Source organism: Doryrhamphus excisus, linkage group LG3 (assembly GCF_037039965.1).
Source record: "Doryrhamphus excisus strain RoL-2023G ecotype Guam linkage group LG3, RoL_Dexc_Guam_v1.1, whole genome shotgun sequence".
Taxonomy (NCBI): domain Eukaryota; kingdom Metazoa; phylum Chordata; class Actinopteri; order Syngnathiformes; family Syngnathidae; genus Doryrhamphus; species Doryrhamphus excisus.
The window spans coordinates 21,973,100-21,987,461 of NC_136359.1; the positions used below are offsets into that span (position 1 = coordinate 21,973,100).

A 14,362-nucleotide genomic window follows, 5' to 3' on the forward strand; every position below is an offset into this window, starting at 1 on the left:
CACAAATACTGCGGATTTCAGAAAATAACAGATGGAATGATACATCACTCTACAAGAAGCAATGAAGTCTGGAAAATTACATAATTAATAAAAATCGAAAAATTGTTAACTATAATGATGAAAGTGGTAATATTAATGATGATTATAATGATGGTAATAATGATAAAGATTATAACAATAATGATAATAATGATAATAACAATAATAATATTACAATGATAATAATAACAAGGGAAAACAAGGCATTGATTCATTCATTCATTCATTTTCTACCGCTTTTTCCTCACGAGGGTCGCAGGGGGTGCTGGAGCCTATCCCAGCTGTCTTCGGGCAAGAGGCAGAGTACACCCTGGACTGGTCGCCAGCCAATCACAGGGCACATATAGACAAACAACCATTCACACTCACATAAGGCATTGATTATATCTTGCAAAAAGGGGTAGGCATTTATAAGCTTTTGCTTCAGCCTACTCCTTATTCACTTCCTTCAGCAATTATTGATTAAAAAAAAGACTCAATACTGTATAAACTGAATGTTATATATTGTATCATGTCATTTACAAAACACAAACCCCCCTTGTAGAGCCATGACCTGTTTGGAGACCTAGTCCGTATACATTTACTTAAAAATAACACATCGTAACCTATTTGATACAAATGTATTATAATTAACTTGATGACAAAAAACAGTAATGATCAAGTAAGAAGATGGATAATTAATGTCCACCCCTAGTAATCAATTCAGAAATATATTGCATTATAATAAACATGAACAATCACAGTCTCCCATTAATGTGCCTGCAGCTGTGGCCAGTAGATGATGTTGCATATCCATAGTAACGCTTTTGCAAGTGCCTATTGTCTCTCCATTGGCTATTTCATTCTGATAATTATAACAGTTATCTGCTTCTTCTGGAATATGATTGTACTTGTCAGCCCATGTTAATTTCCTGAGGTTCATAAATTAAGTGGTGCACTCTACATTTTATTCCTTCTCGCTGGAGTAAATTGAGGCGTTTTTTTTTTTCTTTTTCCTCCAGGGGCTAAATTGTGCTTCACTGTACTGTACATCAGAATCACTGGTAAATTTGTGTGTCTGCTTTCCCTGTTGCTTGAAAGCCAGGTGAAAAGAACTTATAGATCAGGGGTCTCAAACTCACGGCCCGCGGGCCAAATGTGGCCCGCAGGACACTAGTTTGAGGCCCCCGCCTTGATATGAAAGTTTAATGTTAGTGCGGCCCGCGCATGTTTGATATGGATGCTGTATGGTATCATGTACCCAGGAAAAATTATTACGTTTGATTAATGTTCATGTTAAAGGTTAAATAACTGTTAATAGTTATCCCCCCTATCCGTGTGGAAGTGGTAAGTTTTTGGCTATTTAAGTTTAAAGGAAATAACTTGAAGGCTACCGTTTAGGTCGCTCGCTCTATAGTTTGCGAGTTAGCATGTGTCTCAAAACCCTGCAGTTGCGCAATATGATGTAAATAAAAAAAGTATAAATGTGACTATAGTCATGTATATTCACAGAAGCAAGGGAATGCACGGAATGCAATTTTCCACTGCATATTTTCATACTATACTTATGTTTTCTTAAATTGCAGTACAGTAATACCTGAAACACTATTTATTTGTATATTTGACTGTCACTGTGTCTGGGAATATGAGATAAATTCCAATCAGCATGGTGGGAATTAATGTATAGAAAATGGCTGGGAAATGATTGGACTGTGTGTGTATGGAAGTGTCTGGGACAATGCACTGGATTTGTTTTGCATTTTTCGAGTGTTGGGGTGGGCTGGATTCCACGCCGCATTAAGTCCGTCTGAATGGCTTTTTAGTAAATGCTGCTGTGCTCCAGTTTTTCATAGCAGTGTTGAATCAGCTTTTCCATTTCTCTAATTGTTTCCATCTTTTATTGTCGGCAGCAGACTTGGCACATTTTGTATGAACATTTGTTGTGCCGGACCAGAGAGGGAAGGGAGTTTGTTTCTTTCTCCTTCTCTGATTGGATAATACTGATGGAAATTTCGGCTCTTCTAAGGGAGCTGGTTGTTTTAGTGCGGCTCCCTCTTTCGGCTCCCAAATGGCTCCTCAGACTTAAATTGATTTCTTTACAATATAAAATGGATTGTTCACATGCTTGTACACATGGCTTAATTTATATGCTCAATGTGGAATACATTGCTAAAAAAAACTATTATAAAACACAAAAGCAAAGACCCATCTGATTTAGACAAAAAGGTCCAATCTGATTTTCATTCATTTTCTACCGCTTATCCCAAAGAGGGTCGGACTGGACTGTTCAACAGCCAATCACAGGGCACATATAGACAAACAACCATTCGCACTCACATTCATACCTATGGACTATTTTGAGTTATTTATTCTAAAATTAAGAATCCAAAGATGACCACTTCCACATGGAATGGGAGGAGAACCTTTTCTTAATCTATCATGTAGGACATGTCACGGTTGACTTTATGGCTTGATGCAGTGTTAAGGTAATAGTGTGTAAGGTAATGTCTCATTCATGTTTGTGTCATTACTGCCACCTAGTGACCTGGACACTGCATATATATACAAACAACCATTCACACTCACATTCATACCTATGGACAATTTGGAGTTATTTATTCTAAAATTAAGAAGCCAAAGATGACCACTTCCACACGGAATGGGAGGAGAACCTTTTCTTAATCTATCATGTAGGACATGTCACGGTTGACTTTATGGCTTGATGCAGTGTTAAGGTAATGCCGTGTAAGGTAATGTCTCATTCATGTTTGTGTCATTACTGCCACCTAGTGACCAGGACACTGCATATATAGACAAACAACCATTCACACTCACATTCATAGCTATGGACAATTTGGAGTTATTTATTCTAAAATTAAGAAGCCAAAGATGACCACTTCCACACGAAATGGGAGGAGAACCTTTTCTTTACTCTATCATGTAGGACATGTCACGGTTGACTTTATGGCTTGATGCAGTGTTAAGGTAATGCCGTGTAAGGTAATGTCTCATTCATGTTTGTGTCATTACTGCCACCTAGTGACCAGGACACTGCATATATAGGCAAACAACCATTCACACTCACATTCATACCTATGGACAATTTGTAGTTATTTATTCTACAATTAAGAAGCCAAAGATGACCACTTCCACACGGAACGGGAGGAGAACCTTTTCTTTACGCTATCATGTAGGACATGTCACGGTTGACTTTATGGCTTGATGCAGTGGTAAGGTAATGCCGTGTAAGGTAATGTCTCAATCATGTTTGTGTCATTACTGCCACCTAGTGACCAGGACACTGCATATATAGACAAACAACCATTCACACTCACATTCATAGCTATGGACAATTTGGAGTTATTTATTCTAAAATTAAGAAGCCAAATATGACCACTTCCACACGGAATGGGAGGAGAACCTTTTCTTAATCTATCATGTAGGACTTGTCACGGTTGACTTTATGGCTTGATGCAGTGTTAAGGTAATGCCGTGTAAGGTAATGTCTCATTCATGTTTGTGTCATTACTGCCACCTAGTGACAAGGACACTGCATATATAGGCAAACAACCATTCACACTCACATTCATACCTATGGACAATTTGGAGTTATTTATTCTAAAATTAAGAAGCCAAAGATGACCACTTCCACACGGAATGGGAGGAGAACCTTTTCTTAATGTATCATGTAGGACATGTCACGGTTGACTTTATGGCTTGATGCAGTGGTAAGGTAATGCCGTGTAAGGTAATGTCTCATTCATGTTTGTGTCATTACTGCCACCTAGTGACCAGGACACTGCATATATAGACAAACAACCATTCACACTCACATTCATAGCTATGGACAATTTGGAGTCGCCAATTAACCTAGAATGTTTTTTGGAATGTGGGAGGAAACCGGAGTCCCCGGAGAAAACCCACGCATGCACAAGGAATCGAACTCAGGTCTCCTAGCTGTGTGGCCTGCGCGCTAACCACCACTGTGCAGCCCTCAATTTAATTGTGTGCAATTTTAAATTTCAAGCTATTTATAGTGGAACAACACATCAACAAGACATTTCACAGCTAAACAGGCATTCAAATGCGCAAAACTAAAAGGAAAAGCAGCCTTTTGCAAATTTTTTGGGAAGACTAGCATTACGAAACACAAATGTTTGTCCTCAGTCCCCTCCCCCCCACATCTGCTTAGTGTGAACACACCCAGCACCGCACATTTTTGACCAATCACGTGAAGCTTTAACCGAAAAACGGACAACTCTCATTCACTTCTAAGAACTGGTTCTGATTGTTCACTTCAAAGAGCCGCTTCAGTCCCGAACAAAGCCATTACTTTTGGGTAATACGAAGGGTGTCACAAGACACTCAGTACGAGATTGTACTTTTACAATGAAAAGATAACATACTACTAATTTAAGTACTACTATTCTGCAGTCTTTGTAAGGTTCTTTTGGATTAAAGCCAACCTACACCTGAAAAGGCTGAGAAGATCGTCAAGGATAATTTATCAGCTCAACTTCAGTCGGTTTGATTGACTTTTTTATTTTACACTTCAACTCTTCACAGGAGCTTATTTGCCAACATTTGAATCAAAGAGGAATAGCAGACTAACCACAGTTGTATCTTGAAGTAAGAATAGTTGGTGAGTTATAAGTTAAGTTATTACATTATAAGTTATATAAGTATAAGTTTCACTTTTTGCATCTTAAAACAACTGTGATGTGTTCAAAGGCCGGCAAATAAAATCGACAAATGTATAAACACAGACACTATTTATTAGGGGAGTATTGATTCATTCACTATATCCATGTTTTTTGTTCCAGATGGCGTATATTGATCTATCTATATTTAAAAAGATAATCAATCTATTGAATAAACACTAGGAAATATCACATTTAAGCATGTTTATTTAAGCACGCCAGGATTTATACCGATGTGTGTTGAAATCACAATCAATTCTAAGCCAGAATTTGGTTGTGGTGCACCAGCGCTATTAGCATTCAGCAGAACAACAACCAGTTATGTGCTCTGAAAGGAAGATGAGCTAATAGGATGTCTTGTGGTTTTTGCTTCTCTCCAGATGGTTGACAACTCCTGTTGAGACTGAAATCCTGTAAGACACCCCCATCCCCCTACAAACACAACACAAGCACAGGCACCCCCCCCCTCCCCCCACTGCTATGACTTGATCCCATTTGCAGTGAACTCTGTGGAGACCACTGATCAACCTTCAGGAAGGTCACTGAGCCACGTCTTCTTATCCAGTAAAGGTCTGCTAACCTTTAGATGAATAAGGTTTGCGTCGTCATTGTAAGTGGCTGTCATCCAATGATGATTTGACACCAGGATAACCAGGACAAAGGAACATTGTTGAGCATGCATCATCTTTACGTGAATGTGTGTGTGTGGGCGATGTGGACATTGATATCTGGAAATATAGCCTAATATTAATTTGAGTAAGTTAAGGGCTGCACGGTGCTTGAGTGGTTAGCACATAGGCACGCAAGTCGGGAAGACTTGGGTTTGATTCTCCGCTTGTTTGCATGTCAGGTTAATTGTCGACTTCAAATTGTCCATAGGTATGAATGTGAGTGTGCTGGCAACCAGTCCAGGGTGTACCCCGCATCTCGCCCAAAGACAACTGAGATAGGCTCCAGCATACCCGCAACTCTAATGAGGATTGATATGTTTATTTTTGACCCCCCCATCCAAATCATCTCTGATTTCAGATCATTCATTCATTGCAGCTGTCTTCAGGGGAGAGGCGGGGTACACCCTGGACTGGTCGCCAGCCAATCACAGAGCACATATAGACAAACAACCATTCACACTCACATTCATACCTATGGACAATTTGTCAGAATTGACAAATACAGAAATGGCCGAGAGTCGGATTGAACTCAGGTCTCCTAGCTGTGAGGTCTGCGCGCTAACCACTAGGCCGCCGTGCACAGTCCAGCTTTAAGCCGTAAATATTCTTTACACACTTATTGTTCATTTATTCATTCATTTTCTACCGCTTTTCCTCACAAGGGTCTCGGGTATGCTGGAGCCTATCCCAGCTGTCTCTTTGCAAGAAGTGGGGTACACCCTGGACTGGTGGCCAGCCAATCACAGGGCACATATAGACAAACAACCATTCACACTCACATTCATACCTATGGACAATTTGGAGTCGCCTATGTTTTTGGAATATAAATAATTTTGAACAATATAAATGTAATAATAATATTAATAATAATATAAATAAAATATTTTGCTATAAATACATTAATGTTAAGTGATACAGTATGGACACACTGGGTAAGTTAATACTGGATTTGCACCTCATAACAATCAACAGTAATATTGGCAGCACAAATGCAGAACTCATTTCATCCTGATGGGGGTGCTAAAGGAGAATTATTCCTCCTTCACGAACCTTCCAAAATGTATTTGGCTCTCGTTATAATGAGGTATAGATATTGCAGTCTGGACTTCCACTCCTTCAAATGATATTCTCAGATGAGACACCACAATCGTGATATCAGCCTGCCCGTCTCAACTACCACCATCTCTACCTGTGTTCCTATGGTAACAGAGAATCCTCAGCAGACCAAACCTTTTTGCTTTAGCTGTGATGTTTTTTTTTCCCTGCGTGTCCCGTTTGGTGGCTTTGAATGTGAAAATGTTTATTTTATTAGCATAAACGTCATAAAAATTATTGGTTGTCTTTAAGTACAATTGTAGAAAGTCACATTTCGTGTCATAATATATTGCAGGTAGTTGAGTGACAAGCTTTATATTGAAAGCAATAATCGCTACTGTTGGCCATAATCACCTTGTTTACATTTGTGCCGCCATTTTTGCCAAGTGAAGAAGACGGCACCTGTTGCACATGCGCAGTTTGTATCTCATATTATGATTTTTAAAATCTTTTAATTTCGACTTTGTTTCATAATTTTGACGTTTTAATTTATAATTATGAATTTTTAATCTAATAATTTCGATTTTCTTATATCATAATTTCGATTTTTTAAAACTCATAATTATGACTTTTTATGTCATAATTTCGACTTTATATCTCATAAATGTGATTTACCACTGGGATAACTTTTATCATTTCAGTGGTGGAAACAGGCTTACATAACATATAGTCATAATTACAAAAAGAAAAATTAATTGAAGAAAGTTTAGAAATTTGCACAATTTTTTATGCACAAGAACACAATTTTACGAGAATAAAGTAGAACAAAGTATCTCAGGAAATACACACATGTGACATTACTGAACTCCAGGTCCATGAAGTTGACTTATTATTGTAGATAATGTGGCATTTAGTAGGTTGTGATCAGATATTGTATTATATAAATAATATATAGAGTCTGTGTACTTCCTGTTCCTTTATTTGATGATGACACCAGAAAAAAATGTCTCCATGTTGCAGTGATGCATGTGCACATGATGTAGTTGCTGCAGAATGACCAGTGTTTTTTTTTCTGGTTTCTCCCACCTTGCCACTATGTTAAGCTTTTCCACATCTCTCCCGGTCGGCCTGGTCGGGGACCGATGTCGGAGTACCAATGTTGGGATGAAAAGCTTTGTGAGAGTGTGTGTGTGCAGTGATGGGGTCTCTAGGGTTAATGGCAGGATAGAGTTGAAGACGGGGTAAACAGGCTCCTCCCACTCATATTGTGGACCGTCAGTGTCCTTGGGCGAGATGTTTTACCCGCCTCACCTTCAGGCTGGTGTGTATATGTGAATGAGAAGACGTCGGTGAGCATTGGCAGCCATGTTTCCATCACCATTGTGTGACTGGAATGAATGGCTTCACTGTAATCCACTTTGGGGATCTAGAAAAGCTCTGTATAAATACAATCCATTATTATTATTATTATTATTATTATTATTATTATTATTATTATTATTATTATTATTATTCAAATCACAATCCTATCCCCACTTGTTTGTGAAGTCTACTTCTTGTGTGTACAGTATATGGATGTATTTGCACACACTGAATCAAAGTTATGACAACAGAAGCATGTGTCGTCATTTCTTGTTACAAAAAAAACAGTAGGGTCGAGCAGGAGGCTTCTCACAAGGCTCACTGTGATGTCACAGTTTGCCGTGAATGGAGTATTCAGAGCCATGCCAAAAGCCAGTGATTTCCTTATATGGGTGTGCCCTGGTACATGCTGTACAAGCTACTACCTGAGTGGGACCAATCACAACCGAGTGGCCGTTCCCGGATGCGGGCCGTGAATGGAATCAATTAAAACAGACCATTTTGAAAATCCAAGGAAATCCAAGAGGAATTGGTACATATTCTGGAAGATCTAGAGAGCTTTCTGTGCTGGTAATCTTGTGTAGCTGCTTTATAGGAATCCACAACTCAATACAAAGGTTTAAGGTTCGAGTTGGGTATTTTTTTAGGTATTATCTGATACCAATGCCAAATCAGTACTTTTGCAACTGTGCCAGATGCTCAAAGTGTTAGATTAAAAAAGAAAAATTTACCAATTCTGCCAGAAAAAATGGCTGATTTTTATACTGGTTGTTCTGTGACATTCAAGTTGGACAGAATGCCATCTCTTCTTCATCACTGTAATCGGTTCCAGACCTGACCTTGATAAATGAATCACAGGAGGTCATTATATATAACAGTATAACAGTCGGACTGTCTGAAAAGCAACTCTTTTAAAGTTTTCCCAAAATGCATTGTGTCTGAATAACATTCATTGGGACGCTGCAATGACATCAGCCTCCCTCTCAGCTGTAAGCTTATCTGGCTCTCTCTGGTGGACAGAAGTATTGCAGCACCATCCCTCCATTTTGTATGCTGCTTGTCCTATTTTTTTACATGGTTGTATATTTATCAGTTGTAACTTTTGAGTGTTAAGTTATTGTGTGATGAGTTTAGTGTTGTTGCAATTTCCGATTGGTTGACAAGTTTTTTCATAGCTCATGATTGACTCCTCTCAAACAGCGCCACTTGGTCCTCATGGACTATACAAAATTTTCCATTGTATGTATGATAATTCCTGGACCTAAAAGGTCCTGTGTGTTTCCACCATTTTTCAAAGTTCAGGGCCATTTATTCAAACACAAAGCTAAGCTTTAGATGCTTTGTTCTTATAGCTGACCATACTATATTGACCTACAATTTGAGGTGCACAATGTATCAAAGTGGCCCCCACAACCTTTCATTTTTCTGTAAGCTGCTCTCGGTAGAAAACCTTTGGACACCTCTGACTTAATTACTAAATATATTTCCAATATGAAATAGTTTTGAACAGCATCTCCATCTCTGGGGTGACCCATTTATTGAAAAAAAAAAAAAAAAAAAAACAATCCAAAGAAAACGTCATGCTGTGACATCAAAAGTAAGGCAGAATATGCCTTATGACAGTGACTGATGCTTGTCACGTTTCACTTGCAGCCTCCCCGACGACTGAAACTTTCATCACTTGAACCAAGAGACAGATCTTTGACATGGAAACTTTCTCAAAGTTTGGATTTTGTTGAAGTTTTTTTTCTCTTCAGTGTGCCTCCAAATATACCCTCACAGGACACACACATTTGGTACACTTGCACACATAAAAGTTGTATCAACATTTTTTGCCTTTAAAAAGACAAGCGAGTTGAGTTTTGAATGTATGAATTATTTCATAGTAGATGGCATTTCAGATTGCACGGAGTTGTATGAGAATGTTCTATTGTCATGTTAACATTTGAGGCCTCGAGCTGTTCATGTTTTTGCTCTTTTGTTCGGTACTTGAACGTATCATAGTTGTGTGCTGAGAAATAAAAACACATAACACGACATAGCCAAGTCATAAAACGACAGCAATGCGATCGCCTCTCACCAGTTCTTAATGATAACAACACAATTCATAATAGAAACAAAATACAAAGACGAAAATCCCACATGCATATTAATATAATATGTGTCACTTAATACAGCAGTGAAACAATTCCAGTCATATTATCACAACAGTGCTTATTCAATTTATTATTCTCTCAAACTCAGATGGATTTTCAACTTGAAACCAGACTAGGCTTCACTGCATTAACACGGTTGTCTGCTTTGAAGGTGGACTTATAATAACACCTTTGTCTGTCTGACAGGTGGAGTGTGATGCTGGTCTGATAAATGTCCTCCTGCTCTGATATTTGTATGGGCCTTTCCTCTCAGCCAAAGGTGAGTGCAGTCTATATCCAAACAAACGTCTTTTTGATATGACACTGGACTTCATTTTATCATCAAATACTTAAATAATCTATGACTTCAACCTGAGAGACTGAAATGAACTTATTAGATGTTGTTATTAATGAATCCAGCAGTAGTAGGAAAAAAAGGACTTGATTAGATCATCAGATCCAGAACCCTCCCCTTACGCTAACGCTCAAAATAATTTTTTTTGGCAGTCCTGCCATGAAATCCAGCATCCTGAAGTCGCCGCTTCACTGTTGTTATTTGTCTTCTTGCACATGTGCATTGGGGTCTCCCACTCCTTTTTCTGTCCTTGTTAGACTCAGTTTGTGCGGCTCTCTGAAAGGAGTAGTGGTAAGAGATTTTAGTTTTAGTTTTACATTTTTAGATGGGTTTTTTAATAATCTATTAGATTTATAAAATGATTAACTTGGATTAGCAGCCATACCAGGAGATTGATGCAGAGGACTGACAGTTGTTGATAGTAGGCCTCTATGCAAAAATGTTGATCGTTCCTTGAAAATCATTTCATTTTTAATTGTTTGTGAAATGGATAAAAATGTTTGTGAAATGCATGCAAATGTGTTTTTCTTTGGAAAACAAAGACATTCGCAAGTGATCCCAAACTTTTGTTCGGTAGTGTATGTCTTCAATGAGCCTCAAACACTAATTAAAGACATTTTAAAGCATTTCAATCAGAGTCACGGTATACCGTAATTTTCAGTGTAAAAGCTGCAACATTTGCGTAAACTTTGGTTATATAGTAGTGCGGCTAATTTATGGTTATGTTCTAATCTCGTTTAAATACCGTGCCGCTCTCGAGTCATTGAGGGAGCAGAAGCCAAAGAAAGCAATGTCATGCCAAGCTTGACAACACATCGGAAATGGCAGTAGGTTATTACCAAACAGTCTGACTCTGGTATCATCTTACAAAGACCGCTAAAATCATCACACAGCAACTTAACACTCAAAAGGTAGTTAAGAAATGTACAAAACAAATACCAGTACAATTTTAGGATAAAAACAGTTTTAACTTCCTCCCATCATGCAATGTTTTCCATAAGCGGTTCGTTAGCCATGGCTGCCGGGGCCAAGGAACTGCTCCATTCATCAATGATATGACCCCATTTTGGTATAATTTTAAATATTAAAGACATTTTAAAGCATTTTAATCAGAGTCACGGTATACCGTAATTTTCAGTGTAAAAGCTGCAACATTTGCATAAACTTTGGTTATATAGTGGTGCGGCTAATTTATGGTTATGTTCTAATCTCATTTAAATACCGTGCCGCTCTCGAGTCATTGAGGGAGCAGAAGCCAAAGAAAGCAATGTCATGCCAAGCTTGACAACACATCGGAAATGGCAGTAGGTTATTACCAAACAGTCTGACTCTGGTATCATCTTACAAAGACCACTAAAATCGTCACACAGCAACTTAACACTGAAAAGGTAGTTAAGAAATGTACAAAACAAATACCAGTACAATTTTAGGATAAAAACAGTTTTAACTTCCTCCCATCATGCAATGTTTTCCATAAGCGGTTCGTTAGCCATGGCTGCCGGGGCCAAGGAACTGCTCCATTCATCAATGATATGACCCCATTTTGGTATAATTTTAAATATTAAAGACATTTTGAAGATGTTTCTAATAAGCATTGGGTGAAAACAGACGTAGTTAACATTATTAGCCCCTGAGTGAGTTTTTGCGTCATAATTATACCTGAGCAGTCAGTGAACACCAAATCTTATTTAGGTGGCTCCAAGAATCAGGGTGAGTAACACCCGACCACTTCATCAAAAGGGATCGGTCTAGTCTAAGTGTGCCGACACTTAATGTTCCAAAGTGTACAGATAAATTTAAAGGTTTTGTTTACTCGTTACCACCTAGCGACCAGTTTGTGCCAACGTTTGGTTGTCTAGGAGCTGTTAGCTGAAGTTGAGACTATTTGTGTCAGCTTCCATGGACAAGAGTTTTCTCTCTAACTCTTAGTTTACCACAACACTGAGCAACTCAAGTATCTTGTGCCTTTTTACTGTTGAGATGAATCATGTCGGTGGCAGCAAAAAAAACACGTATTTAAATACGTTGGCAGCTGATGAAGTGAATCCCAAATCGAGGTTATGTCTGTGGTGTGAACTACTGTGCAGTTTTGTCTTGGGGGTGCAGTACATCGGGAGAGATGCATCTGTGCAGCTCAATAAGGGATGCATGCTGGCCTTGGATAAGATAACCACTTTAAGTCTTGGCATGACAGGGGAAATTATAAATCCCACAAATGATGAGGAAAAAAAACAGGCTTTGACACTTTGTGGAGAACACTTCATCACCGAGACCTTCCCCCAACCTATGATTCTCCCTCAGTTGGTTCTTTGCCACTCCAGTGACTCCAAGCACACAGCTCAATGCACAAATTATATTAGTGTTATGATTTCATATCTCAAATTCTGCCTCGTCAATCTTTTTTGATTATGCAAAAAAAAAGTGAGAATAAGTGGTCTGAGCTGTTGTAATCAGATTGGCTTTAAGGGGGGTCAAAGCACGGGCATACTCTCAAAAGCCCTTGGAGAGCCCATACTATTATTAGGCACATGAGTCGTTCTTTTAGATGGTCTGTGTGGAAAGTTATTCATCACACTTGTAAGCATCCTTGTAATTTGTAGTCCTTGTACGTTGTATTTTAGTTCCTTCACACAGGTCTGAGGTTTTGTGGATGTTAAAGTCAACTGAATACAAAAGATCCCCCATTTATGTTGTTTGCTGTTGCAGTGAAGTACTGGTCCATTTTGTTCTTATTACTAAAAGCCATCGTCATAAACATGGTCAACATTGTTGACGCCAAATTTGAGATCAAAGGGAGTATTACTTCTATGAAAAATCTGATCTGTTTATGTCAGAATGTTGGAGTATTGTCAACTTCATTGTGTTTCTGCAGAAACAGATTTGTTCAATATTGAAATATTTCGTGATACTGGCATATTCTGGAGCCTATCACAGCTGACTTCAGGCAAGATCATTATTCAGCTCTATGTGTACTATGTATATCCAGTAAATACACTGTATATATATATATACTGTATATATATCCATCCATCTTCGAAACCTTTTATCCTCATAAGAGTCACAGGTATGCTGGAGCCTACTGTATACAGCATATACTGTACAGTAAGTATATGTACTGTATATACTGTACCTATATGCATATATTTTAAAATTCATTCATTCATTCATTTTATTCTCACGAGGGTCGTTGGGGGTGCTGGAGCCTATCCCAGCTGTCTTCAGGCGAGAGGCGGGGTACACCCTGGACTGGCCGCCGGCCAATCACAGGGCACATGTAGACAAACAACCATTCACACTCACATTCATACCTATGGACAATTTGGAGTCACCAATTAACCAAATAAAGTCTGCTGAGATGACAGGCAGAACATCATCTCAGACAACCTGAACAGTCCAGTTGATAATACAATGAACTGGATACATTTTGGGGGTCGCTAACTCCATTTCTAAACCAATTCAAAAAAATCAGACATGAAAATGTTCATTCAAACCTATGGACAATTTGGAGTCGCCAATTAACCTAGCATGTTTTTGGAATGTGGGAGGAAACCGGAGTACCCGGAGAATGGATTGAATTCTGGTCTCCCAGCTGTGAGGTCTGCACGCTAACCACTCGACCGCCGTGAGGCCCTTGTTACGTCATAATCATCAAAAACAAACAGACCAAAAAATGGTCTGGAGTTGCAAAACAGTGACACAAATTATACACTTTTTTAACAGACAGAAGTGTACAATGCATGCATAGGTCAACGTACGTCTTACATGGACTTGAGAACCTTGCATTAATAGAACTGAATGCAATCTTTTCTGTTAAAACACCAATGTAAGGTTATCAGGGTGCAACAGTTTTATCTTGTAAGCCCTCGTTGCAACGGTGATGAATGCTATCGTCATCAAGGCAAAGTGAACCTACAAGAGCATCTATCCATCCAAAAGCCGCACCTCTCAAATCAAGGTCATTTGAACCTTAAATCCTCCCTTTCCAAAATGACCCTGCTTTAATGAAGTCTCTGGAGTTTCACGATGAATAGACATTTTAATAGTGTGGGAATGCATATTAATCTATTGGCAAGGGGCCAATTATGG

General features: G+C 38.7%; 1 protein-coding gene across 10 annotated transcripts in view; it reads left to right on the forward strand.

The window, feature by feature from the left end:
- The window catches only part of arvcfb (ARVCF delta catenin family member b), a 222,298-nt gene that overhangs the window by 30,606 nt on the left and 177,330 nt on the right, over window positions 1–14,362 (forward strand). For all 10 annotated transcript variants that reach the window (XM_058070293.2, XM_058070300.2, XM_058070297.2 and 7 more), the window contains exon 2: window positions 10,129–10,201. The gene's annotated coding sequence lies outside the window, so the exon portion shown is untranslated. The remainder of the gene's footprint in view (window positions 1–10,128; window positions 10,202–14,362) is intronic.